This window comes from Nicotiana tabacum, chromosome 14 (genome assembly GCF_000715075.1).
Source record: "Nicotiana tabacum cultivar K326 chromosome 14, ASM71507v2, whole genome shotgun sequence".
Taxonomy (NCBI): Eukaryota; Viridiplantae; Streptophyta; class Magnoliopsida; order Solanales; family Solanaceae; genus Nicotiana; species Nicotiana tabacum.
The window spans coordinates 63,782,157-63,797,882 of NC_134093.1; the positions used below are offsets into that span (position 1 = coordinate 63,782,157).

The 15,726-nt window shown below is 36.3% G+C and overlaps 1 non-coding gene across 1 annotated transcript; it reads left to right on the forward strand.

The window, feature by feature from the left end:
- The first annotated feature begins 14,385 nt into the window (after nt 1–14,385).
- LOC142169338 (small nucleolar RNA R71) lies at nt 14,386–14,493 on the forward strand. The gene has a single exon (XR_012699046.1). It is a non-coding gene; the product is annotated as a small nucleolar RNA R71 (small nucleolar RNA).
- Nucleotides 14,494–15,726: the final 1,233 nt, after the last annotated feature.

Here is a 15,726-nt window from a genome sequence, read left to right on the forward strand (position 1 = left end):
CCACATTAGTACAACTACCACTATCAATGATCATAGAACAAGTTTTCCCCTTTATCCCACACCTAGTATGAAATATATTCTCCCTTTGTTCTTCACTATTGCTTCCCAAATTGATAGTCATAATCCTCCTAACTACCCCATCATGCCATCATTAGGTAGTTCTATATCATCATCATTACTCACATCTCCCTCTTTTTCTCCCTCACTTTTTTCACTCTCATATCCTCAATCTTCTCTAAGAATGATGTTTCTTCTACTTGGACATTCATGCATCATATGTCCCCTTCCTTTACATTTATGACACTGAATAGAACTAGAAGGTGTAAAAGGTTTAGGGTTAAAGGTTTTACCTCCATCTTTATTCTCAAATTTACCTTTATCCTTATCTTCTTGAGGTCTAGAAGAACTCTTCATCTCTTGATTCGACCATGGCTTCTTGGAGATGGTGTTTGACCGTCCTTTCCATGAGCTAGCTTGCTTTCTTTTATTTTAATTTTCTACCTTTACAGACAAATCAACTAACTCATCTATTGTTACATATTGTTGTAATTCTACTACATCAGCTATTTCCTTATTTAAACCATTTAAAAACCTAGCCATTGTAGCCTCTTCTTCCTCCATATAATTAGCTTGGATCATAGCCATATCAATAGCCTTAAAGTACTCATCCACAGACATGGACCCTTGCTTCAATGTTTGAAGGCGTTGCTCTCTTTGAAAGTGTGATGGTATGAATCTCTTTCTCATCACCCTCTTCATCTCAGCCCAAGTAGCAATTGGTGCTTGTCCTTCTTGCAATCTGTCCCTAGTAAGCTTTTTCCACCAAATAGCAGCATAGTCAGAAAACTCAACAATAGCAAGTTTAACCTTCTTACCCTCAGAGTAGTTGTGGCAGTCAAATATGGCTTCAACCTTTCTCTCCCAATCAAGGTACAAGTCTGGATCCCTTGTTCCCTTGAAAGATGGCATCTTTATCTTTATACTACTTATATTATCATCTTCTACTCTACCTCTTTGTCCCCTCCTATCTCTTCCCACCCTATCAAAATCGATATCATTAAAATCATCTATTGGGTTTTCTTGATTTACAATGGGAGCAAGGGGTACATTTCTCCTAGCTTGGGGCCTAACATTATTTTCCCTTCTAAGTTCAGCTATTGTATCATTTTGCTCAGCAATGGTGTCCCTCATCTCTTGGAGTTGCAAATTCCACCTTTCGAATTGTTGATGCATAGCTTGCAAGGTAAAATCATTTCTTGCTTTGATTTCGGCTTCTTGGAGAACCCTTCGTTCATCATCACTACCTGTATGTGACATCTTAAAAAACTATATCAGAAAATTGATTTTTTCCTCAATTGTTCTCACACACACTTTGCCTTTTTTTTCTCTCTCGAAATAACCTTTGAAAGAAATACTTTGTAGATTTATAGTTAAACCCAACTCATATAAAGTTCTTAGTAGTAAAATATAGATTTTTAGAGAACAAATGAAAAAAGAACTAAATCCTAGAACTATTAGGCTCGGTTGAAACAAGACACGAACAAAAAGGAAATGATTATATATTTAGATTAGAAAGGTAAGAAACATTGAATTTTTGTCTTATCTTTGAAATCTGGGATCCCCTCTTCTTGTTTCCTTTGATAGTTTTTGGAAACAAATTAGATACAAAAGAAAGTTCCTAGAGAGCAAGCAATTTTTTTAAAAAAAAATTTATTTTCGTTTTTTTTTCTTTTTAACTTATTTTTTTTTGCTCTTAGTATTCAAGAAATTCCCAGAATTATCAAGAACGAAACCTTGATAGAACCGCTCTGATACCACTTGATAACGACAAGGTCGGGAATCCAAACTAGAGTAAGAATTTGAAAAGTAAATGCGGAAGCAATAACAATAAGGAATTGAACAACTAGAACTAAAGGGAAGAAAATAAAGGATATGAAAAAATTCAAGGAAAGAATTCCAAGAACTTCCAAGAACGCAAGTTCTATAGCCTTGACAAGATCAAAGCAACAACGTCTTGATTTATTGAAGAAATCAAACGCCTGTACTTAAAAGCAAATCAAAATAATAGATTCGGATCTTGACCGCTTTACGAGTAACTTGAGACAACAATTAATAATTAGTATTAATCGCCTTCTAAGAATACCATAAAGAAATCAAAGATATCACAATAGAGAAGTAATCTTACTACCTTGAACTATAAACTAGTAAAGGTTGAAAGATAAATCTCAAAGCACAAGTAACAAAGGTTCAAAAGAACTCTCAAAGTATGATATACTTAATCAATAATGAAGTGTCTCAATGAATGAGAAGAACTCCTTATTTATAGGAGTACTAAGGCACAAAAAGTCCTTAAAATTAGGTAGGGTGGTTGCTAAGGCATAAAAAGTCATTACAATTAGGTAGGGTAATTGCTAAGGAGTAAGAAAAGTCATTACAATTAGGTGGGGGCGGCCAAATCCCTTTGGGGCAGATTTGGACCTTAAAACTACTAGTTTGGGCCATTGATTTGGACTTCAATTGGGCTCCCTTTGAAACACCCCCTTTGGACCTCTTTTAAGCTCATTTTGAGCCCCTTTGGTGGACTTCAAGGGCTGATTTGGTGGCCCAATCTTCCTCCTCTTGGACTTCAATTTGGATCACCAAATAATTGTAAAACTTGGATAATTCATCTACTTTGGGCTTGAGCTCTTCCTCTACAATTAAAAGCTTCTTTATTTGCCATTGAAGTCCAGCAACCTTAGAGTGCAACTCTTTAGCTTGAGATCTTGTAAATGGCCTTGGAGCTTCCAAAACTCTATCCTTGTCCTTGATGCTATCATTCCCCTCTTCTTGAAAAGAATTCGTCCCCGAATTCGATCCTACATCAAACAAAGACAAGTCAGCAACATTGAATGTAGCACTTACTTGGAACTCACCAGGTAGGTCCAGCTTGTAAGCATTGTCTCCAATCCTTTCAAGGACTTGAAATGGGCCATCTGCGTTCATAACATCATCAAGCTTCCGAGGGCATCCCATCATATCATCTCGGCCACTTTGGGCAAATCATCAACGTATACCAGCTGATCAGGTGGTGGTGCGTATATAACGCTATAACCTTTCCCATATCCCATATACATATATATACATATATATACGCGTATATAACGCCATCTGGTCATGGGTCAATGTGCATGTATAAATGCATAAAATGCATATGAAACACGTTAATAAGATTTCTTGGATTGTCATAAAATCAATATGCCTTTCGGATAAACTTTATCAAATATGTATTTTTCTGAGACCCATGAACAGAAGATATAATAATAATTCACATGGGGAATCAATAACATAGATACCCCTAATACTTCTATGAATAGAGTCATTTATGAAAATTGCGTATTTTGTTCATTTCGTTTGTATCATTTGGATCACGCCAAAAAGAAAGAAGGGATAGCCTTACCATACCTAAACCGATTCTCTTGACAATCCCTTTAACACTGTTGATTGCGACAACACGTAACGGCGGATCGAAGTAGGGAAATATTCGTTTGATATTCTTGAGAAAGATTGCACCGTACTCCCTTAGAATCGCAAAATCCCGTTGGTATGATGCTAAAAAGTCTCGCATGAACTGAAGTAACTTACGTTATTATCATGTATGATCTTGGATGAAACTTTGTTGCTGAAGCTTTTCATTCCTTTGTAGAGATACAAAATGAATTAGAAATGTCTCTTTTAATATTTGAATGTGGGCCCCACTTAGTAAGACTTGGCCACTAATTCATCTAACCTTGCCACCTTGCTTTGTGAATAAAGAGTCATTTGATTGACTATATCTTACTGCCACGTTGGGTTTCAAAGCTAATCCAAAAGATTTTAATTAATCCTCCATCAACTTTTTAATAACTTAGTAATCCCCCACTAGTCTAATAATTAATCAATTACCCACATAATTAAGAATTATCTCAAATGACTTAAAATACTACTTATTTTTTAATACACCTTATACACCTTACTATCATGGTCATGTGGTACCTTGTATGGCACTAGTCCATAAATACCAGGTATTATAGCTTGGACCGTATTTTATCCTAAATTGTCAAACTTCGACGAAACTTATTTTCTTCGATTTGCTTACCCTCTTACCTTCACGAATTTACTCGTCACTTGTTTGAATTAGCAAAATGCTTATAATCTCAAAATAATCCCATTCTCGAACTTATGTCGATTAACTTACGACGAAACTTTAACGTACGAAAATACGGGATGTAACATCTCATTCCGAGCTTTCATTAATTTACTTATGGCATACTTTTACGTATGAATACATGCGGTGTAACAATTATTTCTTTATTTAAAACAGTTATGTTACCAACAACTCAACAACATATGAGATGATGACTCCACGAAAGTAAATTTATCTTGACAATAAATTCACCAAGTAACAACGCAGGCACAGATTGGCACATTAAAGCAACACAATATTTCACGTAGAATGCATGACTATCACAAGAAATCAGAATCGTTCCAATACAAAAATAACAACAAATAACCAAATACAACCAAAATACAAGTGAAATAATTTAAGGAAAAATAATAACCGTTCAAATCAACAAGCCTTTCCAACGTAGGATGTACAACAAGTCACATTGAGGTACCATACCTCATATTCACATTTCACAAATCACAATCACAATCACAATCTTCCTTATATTGCCGCGTGAGCCTTGCATATATTGTTAAAAATATTTTTTCCGAAATAGCTTCACGCGCTTTAGCCACCTTATCTTACGACGTGGCTTCAAGTAATTTCCTTGCTAGCAACACTCGTATAAATCCCGCCTTATCTCGCTGCATGCCCATCAATACTCACCCTTATACCGCTGCATGCGCATTAACATCACAACACAATAATCAGCTCGCACCACGTGCCCATATGCCACAAAATTGCCAAAATAAATAATACCAATATAACCATAACACATAGCCTACGGCTCAACCACAATGTGCACAAGAATCTCAATTACAATAAAATTAATGGAAAAATAACCCGAAAATGAAGGATATTCCATAAAATAACAACTTCAATTAAACCATGTTAATAGATCTCAATAACTACAATTTCAATTCAATGTATGAGAATAAACACAACAATGAAAGATATTTCCATGAAACGACAACTTCAATTCAAATGCATAACATAAGCTTAACAATAAAAGAGGTAGCATGAAATAGCAACTACTACTAAATGGATGAGAATAACTCAACATTGGAACAAACAGCATGTAATAATAACTACTACTAAATGCATATAAGAGTAACCTCGACAATGGAAAATAGAACATGTAATACAACTTCAATTAAAGTATATAAGAATAAACTTGACAGCGTAAGATAGAACAAATAATAATAACTACAATTAAATGCTTATAAGTAGCCTAAGAGTCTAAACCGGTCAAATACCATATATAAGCCTGTGTTTCGTCACCTTATGTACACGTCTTCCACATAATTCAAATAGTACAATCAAACCCAATCCTAAGGGGTAGTTCCCCCACACAAAGTTAGGCAAGATACCTACCTCAATTAGGCCAATTCATCACTCAAAAATAGCTTTTCCCTTAAAATTCACATTCGCTCGGCTCAAATATATCCAAAAACTACTTGATATTATCAAACAATAGAAGAGAAACAAATTTCGATAATTCAAGTTAAGATCTCTAATGAAAATAAAAAATGTCAACTCAAAAGTAAACCCCGGGCCCACACCTCAAAACCTGACAAAACTCATAAATTCCAATAACCCATTCAAATACGAGTCCAACCATACTAGTTTTACTTAAATCCGACTCCGAATCGATGTTCAAATCTTAAATATTAACTTTAGAAAGGTTTTGCTAAAATTCCCAAATTTCTCTTGTTGAATCCCATCTTTTGATGTTAAATCTTGTGGTGGATTCATATAAATATGATAAATATATGTTAGAATCACTTACCCCAAGCTTGTAGATGAAGGTCTAGGTTGAAACCCTTCAAAACCGAGCTCCCAAGTCTTAAGAGTGGTGAAGAATGAAATAAAAGTCCAAAAATCCTGTTTATATACAACAAATCTTATCTCCCACAGTGTTGACCGCACTTTTTCTAGTGTGGTCTGCACTTCCAACCACATTCCCAGTTGTGCGGCCGCTATCCAAGTTTTTCGGTCACAATCCCGCAGTGACTGCACTTCCAACCTTCAGTAAAATGACCATAAATATTTGTACAAATCTCCAAATGCCAAACGGCTTAATTTTTTGGAAATTAGACACAAAGGGATACAACTTTTGTTTTTGTATCATCCCCAAATTCCTCATAGATTGAGAGATATGAGCATCCGAAGTCCGAACAACGAACATGCAGATTTTCCTATTGCAGCCCTCAGCGTGGTCCGCACTTTGGCTAGTGCCCCCACACTCAGGGGTTTGTGGCCGCACTCGAGGCTTTGCCTCAGCACTCCAAAAAAGTGCGATTCACACTCCTACAGCTCCAAAACATCATCAAAGTGCCGAAATGCTCAAACTTGTTCAAAACTCACCCGAACCTCTCGGGACCCCGTCCTATCATCCCAATAAGTCCATAACCATTATTCGGACCTATCTAATGTCTAAAAACACCTAAGGAAACATCACATCAAAGGATCAAAGACCAAACCACATGTTAAACTTTCTTAAGTTCATAAACTTCTAAACTTCCAACCAAGTGTCCGATTCACGCGTAACCAACTCCGATCACAACCAAACTTTGCACAGAAGTCCCAAATGATAAATCAAACATATTTTAACTTCTGAAATAACAATCCGATTCCGATATCATTGTCAAACCTCGGTCAAACTATTCAATCTTTCAAACCTTCAACTTTCTAACTTTCGCCAATTCAAGCCAAAATGACCTAGGAACCTCCAAATCAAAATTCAAATCGCCTAAGTCCAAAATCACCATACGGACCTAACAGAACCATCAAAACTCCTATCCGAGATCAAATACACAAAGTCAAGTTTGGTCAACTCTTCCAACTTAAAGCTTCCTAGTTGAGAATCATTCTTCCAAATCAATCCTGAACCACTTGAAAACCAAAACCAGCGATACACGCAAGTTATAATATACCATACAAAGCTATTCATGACCTCAAATCACCGAACGAATTGTAATTGCTCAAAACGACTGGTCAGGTCGTTACTTATGCATACTTCCCTGCATATGATTATCTTATATATACTGAGATTATGGCATTTGAGTTATCCGTGAAGTTAAGATGATAATAGAACGATGGTTTATGTTGTGCAATAATTGTGATATTGATATGTTATGGCACGATTAATTTTCATGTGACTCTTGGATATGGACCCATCCCTCTGGAATCAGGTGATCGCCCATGCTACCTTGGGCATTGTGAGAGTAGGTGATACACGTATCATGTTGGAGCACACAGAATATGCCGGATATTGGTTATGGTTGAATCTTGAGCATGCATTGAAAATTCTATACTCATGTAGAAACATTCTTGCATATCATTGATATATTCACATTCATGCATTTTACATATGCATGGGACTTGTTAGTGGATTGTTGGACACTTGGAGAGTGTCAGATTGACGTATATATTGAGTATTCGTCATGCATAGACATTTTAGACTCATGTAGGAGCATTCATATAATTGCTATTTGGAAATTGATGTGAAGTTGGGTCTTTATCATGCATAGACACTCTACATTCATGTGGAAATATTCGAGTGAAATCCACTTGGTGAAAATCTCCTATATATGCGAATTTGGTGAATTTGTATATGCTTTTATCTGGTTATTTTGAAAAGCATTTTTATTACCTTCTTCTTTGATTGTGCACCATACTATTGATGTCCGCTGTTTCTTGGCAATTTCTCTGTTACTTTATATACTTATGATCTACACAGGTGATATAAAGGGAGTATATTTTTACTAAACCTTACCACTACTTTGTTGAGGTTGTCTTGATACTTACTGAGTACAAGTGGTCAGTTGTACTCATACTATACTTCTGCACCTTGCGTGCAAATATTGGAGCTGAGTTGTTGCTGAGTTCGAGGGAGAGCATTAAAGACTCATCGACATTCTAGTTATCAATTGCCATTTGTTCATGGTAGGCTAGGATCATGTATTTTTGTTTATATATATTCATACAGATGATGTATTTTTTTTTTCATATCAACGTTGTAATCCTAATCTTAGTCGCTTGTGACTTGTACTCTCGGTTCATATAGATAGTTGCATTAATTTTTGTTTTCTCATTTCATTATTTATTTGATAATCTTCAATTCGAGCTGTGTTTATGTTGGTTGGCTTGCCTAGCGGGTAGAGTTAGATCTATCACGATCCCGGTTGGATTTGTGTCGTAACATAGCTGGCACCTTGTACTTTACATCCTTTTATTCATAGTGTCACAAAGGCTTCATAGCCGTAGTAGGTTCGATTTGTATTTTTCTCCATATGTATTGAAGTCTCACATGATATGTATGAATAATTCTTTTGGTTATTTCGATCTTTATGAGTTTATGAACTGTTTTGAAGAAAAGATTAATGTTCTCTTTCTAAAATCATGCATGAGATATGAAAGGAAATGTCATGACAGGTTGGTCCGCTCGATTAACAACAACAACATACCTAGTATAATAATAAAAGTAGGGTTTAGGGAGGGCAATGTATATGCTGACCTTTTGCCCTATCTTGTAGAGGTAGAGAGACTATCTTCAATGACCCTCGGCTCAAGGACAAATAAAAAGAAGCAGTAGTAACATAAAGTAATAATAACTATATAATAAGACAACTGAAGCAAAATAAATAACATGTAGAAATATAACTCTACGAACAAGAAAATATATGTTACAGCCCAAAATCTCACCAAAGACCGTAATGGCGCCTAACCTGCTTGCTAGGCAAGCTAACACTCATTAACAATAATAGAAGTCAATTATTAAGTCATTAACATAATTACAATATAAATAAGAAAGCGTAATAAATCTCAAACTAATATCATAAATACAAAAGTGAAGACATGGTCTAAACATGACCACAACTATCTCACTATATACCGAAAACCCGATATCACATCATCATGAGAATCTATCCAAAGTAAATAATCTCAACTGAACAACATCTGTCGGGAAAGGAAAATACATACACAAAGATAGATAAGTAGGGAAGAGGGACTCCATGTGCTGCGGATCGGATCAAGTAAAGCAGCTCACCATGAAATCTCCTAAATAGTTGGCTGGGTACCACTAGTACGTGCCTTAGAATCTGCACAAAAATATACAAAAGTATGGTATGAGTAAAAAACCACGATAGTCAGTAAGTATCAAATCTAGCCTCGAAGAAGTAGTGACGAGGGGTTGACACTGACACTTATTAACAGTCTGATAAACAAGTGAAAGCATAAATAGAGCAAGAAATAAGGCATGATATCATCAAATAGGTACAAAGGTAAGGAACAGTAAATGCAAAATTTAGACATGCTTTTCAGGAAAAAAAAAGTACAATACTATGTCAAATATCTCAATTCCTTTCATAATCATGATATAAATCGATAAACGTTTATATATATAATAAAGCTACTGCAAGAGTATAAAGTGCAAATGCATGCTCATGATCCACTCTTAACACCTCATAACACAAATCCATATACCTTACACTAGTCAAGTGTCCAAACTAAGTACTAGTCTGGGTGCCTGCGCTCACATGACCCAAAGTAACATGGGTAATCACCTTACTCCGGAGGGACGAATCCATTGCGGCGTGCAACCCGATCCAATAACAATACCATCAGAAATCAATAATCAATATCCGCTCACTATGTCCTTAGTGCCAAAATCCTCAACTTTTCTCAAAATCCAATCCCCCAACTCATACATATGCATATGAGATGGTATGATCAAAGACGTACCAAGACATAATAATAAGATGTGGATGAATATTTGTATGAATAAAAAATTGCTACGGCTAATCATATAATTCAATTTTTAAAGTCAGTTTTAATATTCTTAAATCCAATCATGATGTCAAACGGGATCAAAGTAAGACGATATCCACTATATTATACATCAAATGAAGCAAAAATATTACTACGGCCAATCAACAAACCATATCTCTAGGCACGTTTTCTAATCATGAATAAACTTCATGAAGTAGTCACATAATGAAAGTAATATGGATAAATAATTCATAGAGTCCAAATAAGGCATATTATAAGCCTAACTCTAATCGGCTATAGTCATAACCTAGCTAGTTATATACTCTCACCACCTCACATATACGTGGCACCTAAATCAAGCAACAGTTAAAAAATAAATCACCATTGGGTAGAATCCCCTCTTACAAGGATATACAAGAGACGTACCTCTACCTGGAAACACTTTTAACCTTCAAAACTGCCTTACCTTTCAAATCCACCTCTCAATAAAGTCAAATAATTCTATTGAAATCAACTCCAAGCAATAAAGCTCCAAGCTTTAATCAATCTCAAAAAGTCAATAAAAGTCACCTGGGGCCCACATGATCAAAACTCTAGTCTAGGGGTAGATCTCGACTACATATAGTTTCCCAAGTCTAAATATATGATTAGATTCCATTTTCGAGCCCAAAGCGACCCTCAAATCCCCAAAATACATCCTCTTAAGTTGTAGGCAAAACCTCCAAATTTCTCTATAAAATTTCATATTTTACGTGTAAAACTCTATGGGGAATCAAGATATATAATTAAGTTCAAGTAGAAACTACTTACCCTCAAAGTTTTGGTGAAATTTTCTTCCAAAATTGCCTCTTCCTATGCTCCAAAACTTAAAAATAGTAAAAGATGAGTAAAAACCCAAAATATAAGATCTGTCAAGCATCTTCGCACATGCAGTCACTTAGCCATTTATGCGACACCGTATTTGCACCCCAAAATCTCGCATTTGCGAGCCTCAGCCCTTGAACCAATTTTGCATATGCGGCCAAAAATTCCACAGATGCAGACACGCACACCCCATACTTAAACCATTGCTCGTCCTCGAGCAATCAAACTACACTTCATATAGACACAATATTTTTTAACAACTCTAATAACTTATCATATCAAGGATATTTAAAACAGATTAAGTACAATACTATAACATCCTCGTCTCAAGATTTGACTCAAAAGCACCTCGTATTTTTCACAACCTGCTCACACTCTAATACAGAGGTCAACGATATTACCTTTCCTTCATGAATCAAGTACCCTCACATAACAATAGAGAGTAGTTCCACACACAATAAAATCTAAGAACAATTATGAACTCAAGATAGAAAGAATTCACTCACTCTCAAAAGTAACATTCATATTCCACACAAGACATGTCATAGGCTTGCCCGTAGTGTACTACTCTACTAATTGAGCTTATTCAGTCAAGGATTAAGTAGGACTTTAATTGGTTGTAATGCAGGCTGCGGGGTGGGTAGGATACATTTGGATATAAGAGTGACTATACTTCCCTAAGCACTTTAATACATACAATTAACCATTCAAAACCCCATACTTATGTCAAACCATAACTCAACCTTCATATCAATATACATTAACTCCCTACTTCTTTAAGCACAATTACATGAAGAGCCACCACTATGAAGGAATATTTTTCACAATCATACACTTATTTGTTTTCTTTTCTTTTTCAATTCATGTGGCTCTTACTTTTTCAAAACATTACACCTTTCTCCTTATTTCAATAGTTCCACTCAAAAACCAAACCAACCACCCCACACTTCACTTTTACAAAGTTCATAACAAATTCAAATGCTCACGAAGGTTCAAATAGATGGTAAATTCAAACAAATGGGTAAGGCTTTTAATGTGGTTCCAAAAAAACAGGATTATAGGCTCAAAGGGGTTAACTACGATACATAACAATTAGGTGGGCAAAAGTATATTTCTGGCTCAACAAAGAAACGCCTATATCCCTTCCAAGACTGAATAAAACTACCATTTCGCTTTGCAAACACACGGAAAAAATTCTAGACATCAAATGTAATGAACAAAATACCACAAAATCTCACACACACATGGAATATAAATCACTCAGGATTGGACTATCACGACACTCTAGTCAAAGCAGTTAAGCAATGTTAAGATCATACGATTTAAGGTACTTATACAAGAGTTAAAAACTGAGCCTAAGCGTCACAACTAAAGCACTTACTATTCTCAAGGTAAAATAAAGTCAACAGATATTACTTTCCATTCAAATCACAGCACAAGGTTTCCTACTCCTAACACAAATAAAAACTAACTACACCCGGTTCAAACAAAACCCTTGAAAAAGAACCGTGGCACAAAGAAAAATCAAGGAAAAATTATTACACTACCTCCAATCGAAAATCTTTTTGTCTTTTTTCTTTCGAATTTAATCCCACAAGAAACCTGTCTATGATATCCATTGCCGGGAAAAATCGAAAATTTAAATTTTTTTATGCTTTTTATCAACTACTACAACTAATAAAAAGACAACTAATATACATACATACATACAACATATCTCCCACCCCACAATTTAAGTTGTGGCATGTCCCCATGATACAATTAAAAAGCATAAGGTAAAGAAACTTCACTGAACATCTAGTCGGCATCTGAGTCGAAGTCGGGCCCCATTCTCCGCGCCCGAACTAATGCACACATCTATGCTGATAACTTCTTCTCAGCCTTTTTGGGGTATACCCTAGACTTATCTTTCTCGCTCACTGCAGCCTTCTCCTTCGAGCCCTTCACTTTTCACTCAACACTCATAACTGGTTTTTCCTTTTGTTCCCCCTTTTCTACATCCATGTTGAAAGTCACAGTCTCCTCACCCACTCTAAGCATGACTTTTCTCTCATGTATATCCAATATCGTTCTACCCGTTGCTAAGAATGGTCTTCTTAGGATGAGGAGGACCTCCTTGCTTTCCTCCACTTTCACCACTATTAAATCCACCGAAAATATAAGCTTATCTACTCGAACTAACATATTTTTCACTATCCCCTCGGGTATTAAAGTCGTTCGGTCTGCTAGTTGCAAAGATATGGGTGCAAACCTTATCTCCCCAATCTCTTTCTCCAGTTTCCTGTAAATAGATAGAGGCATTAGATTAATTGAGGCACCAGAATCACATAATGATTTATCAAAATTAATAGTTCCTAAATAGCAAGGTATAGTAAAAATCTCTGGATCTTCACACTTTTGTGGGAGTTTATTTTGCAATATCGTACTACAATGATCTGTGAGCATGACCACTGATGTCCCTTCTATCTTCCTCTTCTTTGTAAGGATCTCCTTTAAGAATTTGGCATAAGCATGCATTTGTGAGAGCACATATGTGAATGATAAGTTTACATGAACCTATTTTAACACATCCAGAAATCTCTCAAACAGCTTGTCCAGCTTTTCTCTATATAGCTTTTGAGGGAAAGGTCGTACAGGGATAAGCTTGCTCTCATCATGTTCCTCCTTTCTCGAAGTTTCTCCCTTCTTCTTTTTCTCAGCTTTCATCTGGCCCTTCTTCTTCTTGTCCTCATCATTCTTCGGCTGCTCCCCACTTTCTTTTTTAAGTTTCACATCATTTTGGATTGGGGTGGGGTCTTTCAAGAACTTGCCCACTTCTCAGAGATACCGCATTCACTATTTCTTTAGGATTTCTCTCAGTATCAGTAGGGAGAGTTCCTAGAGCCCTCTCAGATAATATTTTTGCAATATGTCCCACTTGTCTCTCCAGGTTTCGAAAATATGTGCCCAACTCTTTGATAGCTGCTCCATGGGCGTCCAGCCTCTTATCTGTCTTGGTAATGAAGGCCTTCATTAGATCCTCTATACCAGGCTGAATGGGCTGATATTGCTACCTCTGCTGATTTTGGTATGCTGAAGCTCCTTGTTCCTAGGGTCTAGAGTTATTTTGTTGCCATGCATTCGCGGTACCCCCAAATGAACTCCATGAAAAACCGGGGTGCCTCTGACCCATTACATTAAAATCGTAATTTTCCACAACATTCACTTTCTTAGTTGAGGCTTGACACTCATGAGTAGGGTGTCCTCTTCCGCATATATCACAAGCTGTGTGAGGCTCATTTTGTATCGAGCCTAACATAAGCTTCCTTATTTCATTAGCCATAATATCAAGTTGTAGCTGCACAAATGTATTAGCATCCAGTTGGTGAACACCAGTTGATCTTCTTCTTTTAGCACTCTCAGAGGGCCACTGATTACCATCTTCAGATAACTCATCAAGAATTGTAACTATCTCATCCGGAATCTTCTTTATCAATGGGTCTCCAGCTGCCTTGATCTATGTTCTATGCGGGGCCGGTGTCAATCCATCCCAAAAGTCCTGGAGTTGCATCCAGAGTTCAATTCCACTATGTTGACACTTTCGAACTATCTCCTTAAACCTCTCCTATACTTCAAAAAACAGTTTCAGCCTCTTTTTGGCAGAAGTTATAGATTTCTCTTCTAAACTTGCCTGTCTTAGATGAGGAGAAATATTTATCAATGAATGTTCTGGTCATCTCCTCCCATGTTCTAATAGAACCTGTGGGTAAGCTTTGAAACCACTACTTTGCATCATCTTTGAGTGTGAAGGGAAATGCCCTTAAGTATACTGCATCTTGTGACACACCATTGTATTGAAAGGCGTTCATAATCTCCTCGAAGTCCATTAGATGTGTATTTGGATCTTTGTTCATCTTCCCTCTGAAAACATAGTAATTCTGAACCCTTTCTTTAATTCGAAATTATTAGCTGCAATTGGAGGTGGTCTCAAACTTGATAATCCTTGATTGTAGACCGATCTAGCATAATTGCCCAATGATCTCCCAGGCATGGGAACTATATTTTCGAATTGGTCTGCAACTACGGGTTGACTTTGAGTAATTCTCCGACCCCTCTCTTCCTCATAGATAATCTGTGCATCTCTAATAGCTGCTTCCTCAGAATCCCGTATAGCTTTTTCACGTTGTTGGGCTGCCTCTCTTGCAGCCAAATCTACATTATCATTACCATTTCCAGCAATAAGTTCTTTGGTTGAGGATTGCCAGACCTTTCCTAACGTCTCTGTGAGATTTCTTTCCTTCCTCAGATGTCGCAGTTGTTTTTCTATTTCAGGCTTGTATGGTAGCACTTCTTTAGCAGAAGCTCGAGTCATGCACTAATCTAAACCTGTAACCCTCTCACAATCAACGAACACCAAACGTAAAAAGAAAAAAATAAAATAAAACAAAAAGAAGAATTCCTGAATTAGCACTACAAACTATTTCAAATACTATTGATTGCCAATCCCCGACAACGACGCCAAAATTTGACGAGCTCGAAACACGCACCTAAATTATGCTCGCTAATCTAATATAGTATAATATAATATTGTATCCACAGGGATTGGATTTAAACAGTGTTCTCGTAGTTTCTAGCTTGGTTGCTATACAAGAGAATCAACAATTAAGATTTATATGATTTCTAACAAAAATTAACTAAGAGTCTAAAGCTAATGACTAATGACAATTTCACAAGGAACAAGCAAAGAAGGTTATCAATGGGAGAAGATAGAGTTTTGATAGGATAGGTGCAAGATAATTATTTGGGATCTAACTCTAGATAATTCACTTCTAATGTTTAAGTGAGTCTCTCGAATTAACTCAATTATTAGTTTAACCATTCAGCAAAAACTCCTCTCTCGATTAAGTCTCAACCTCGCGAGA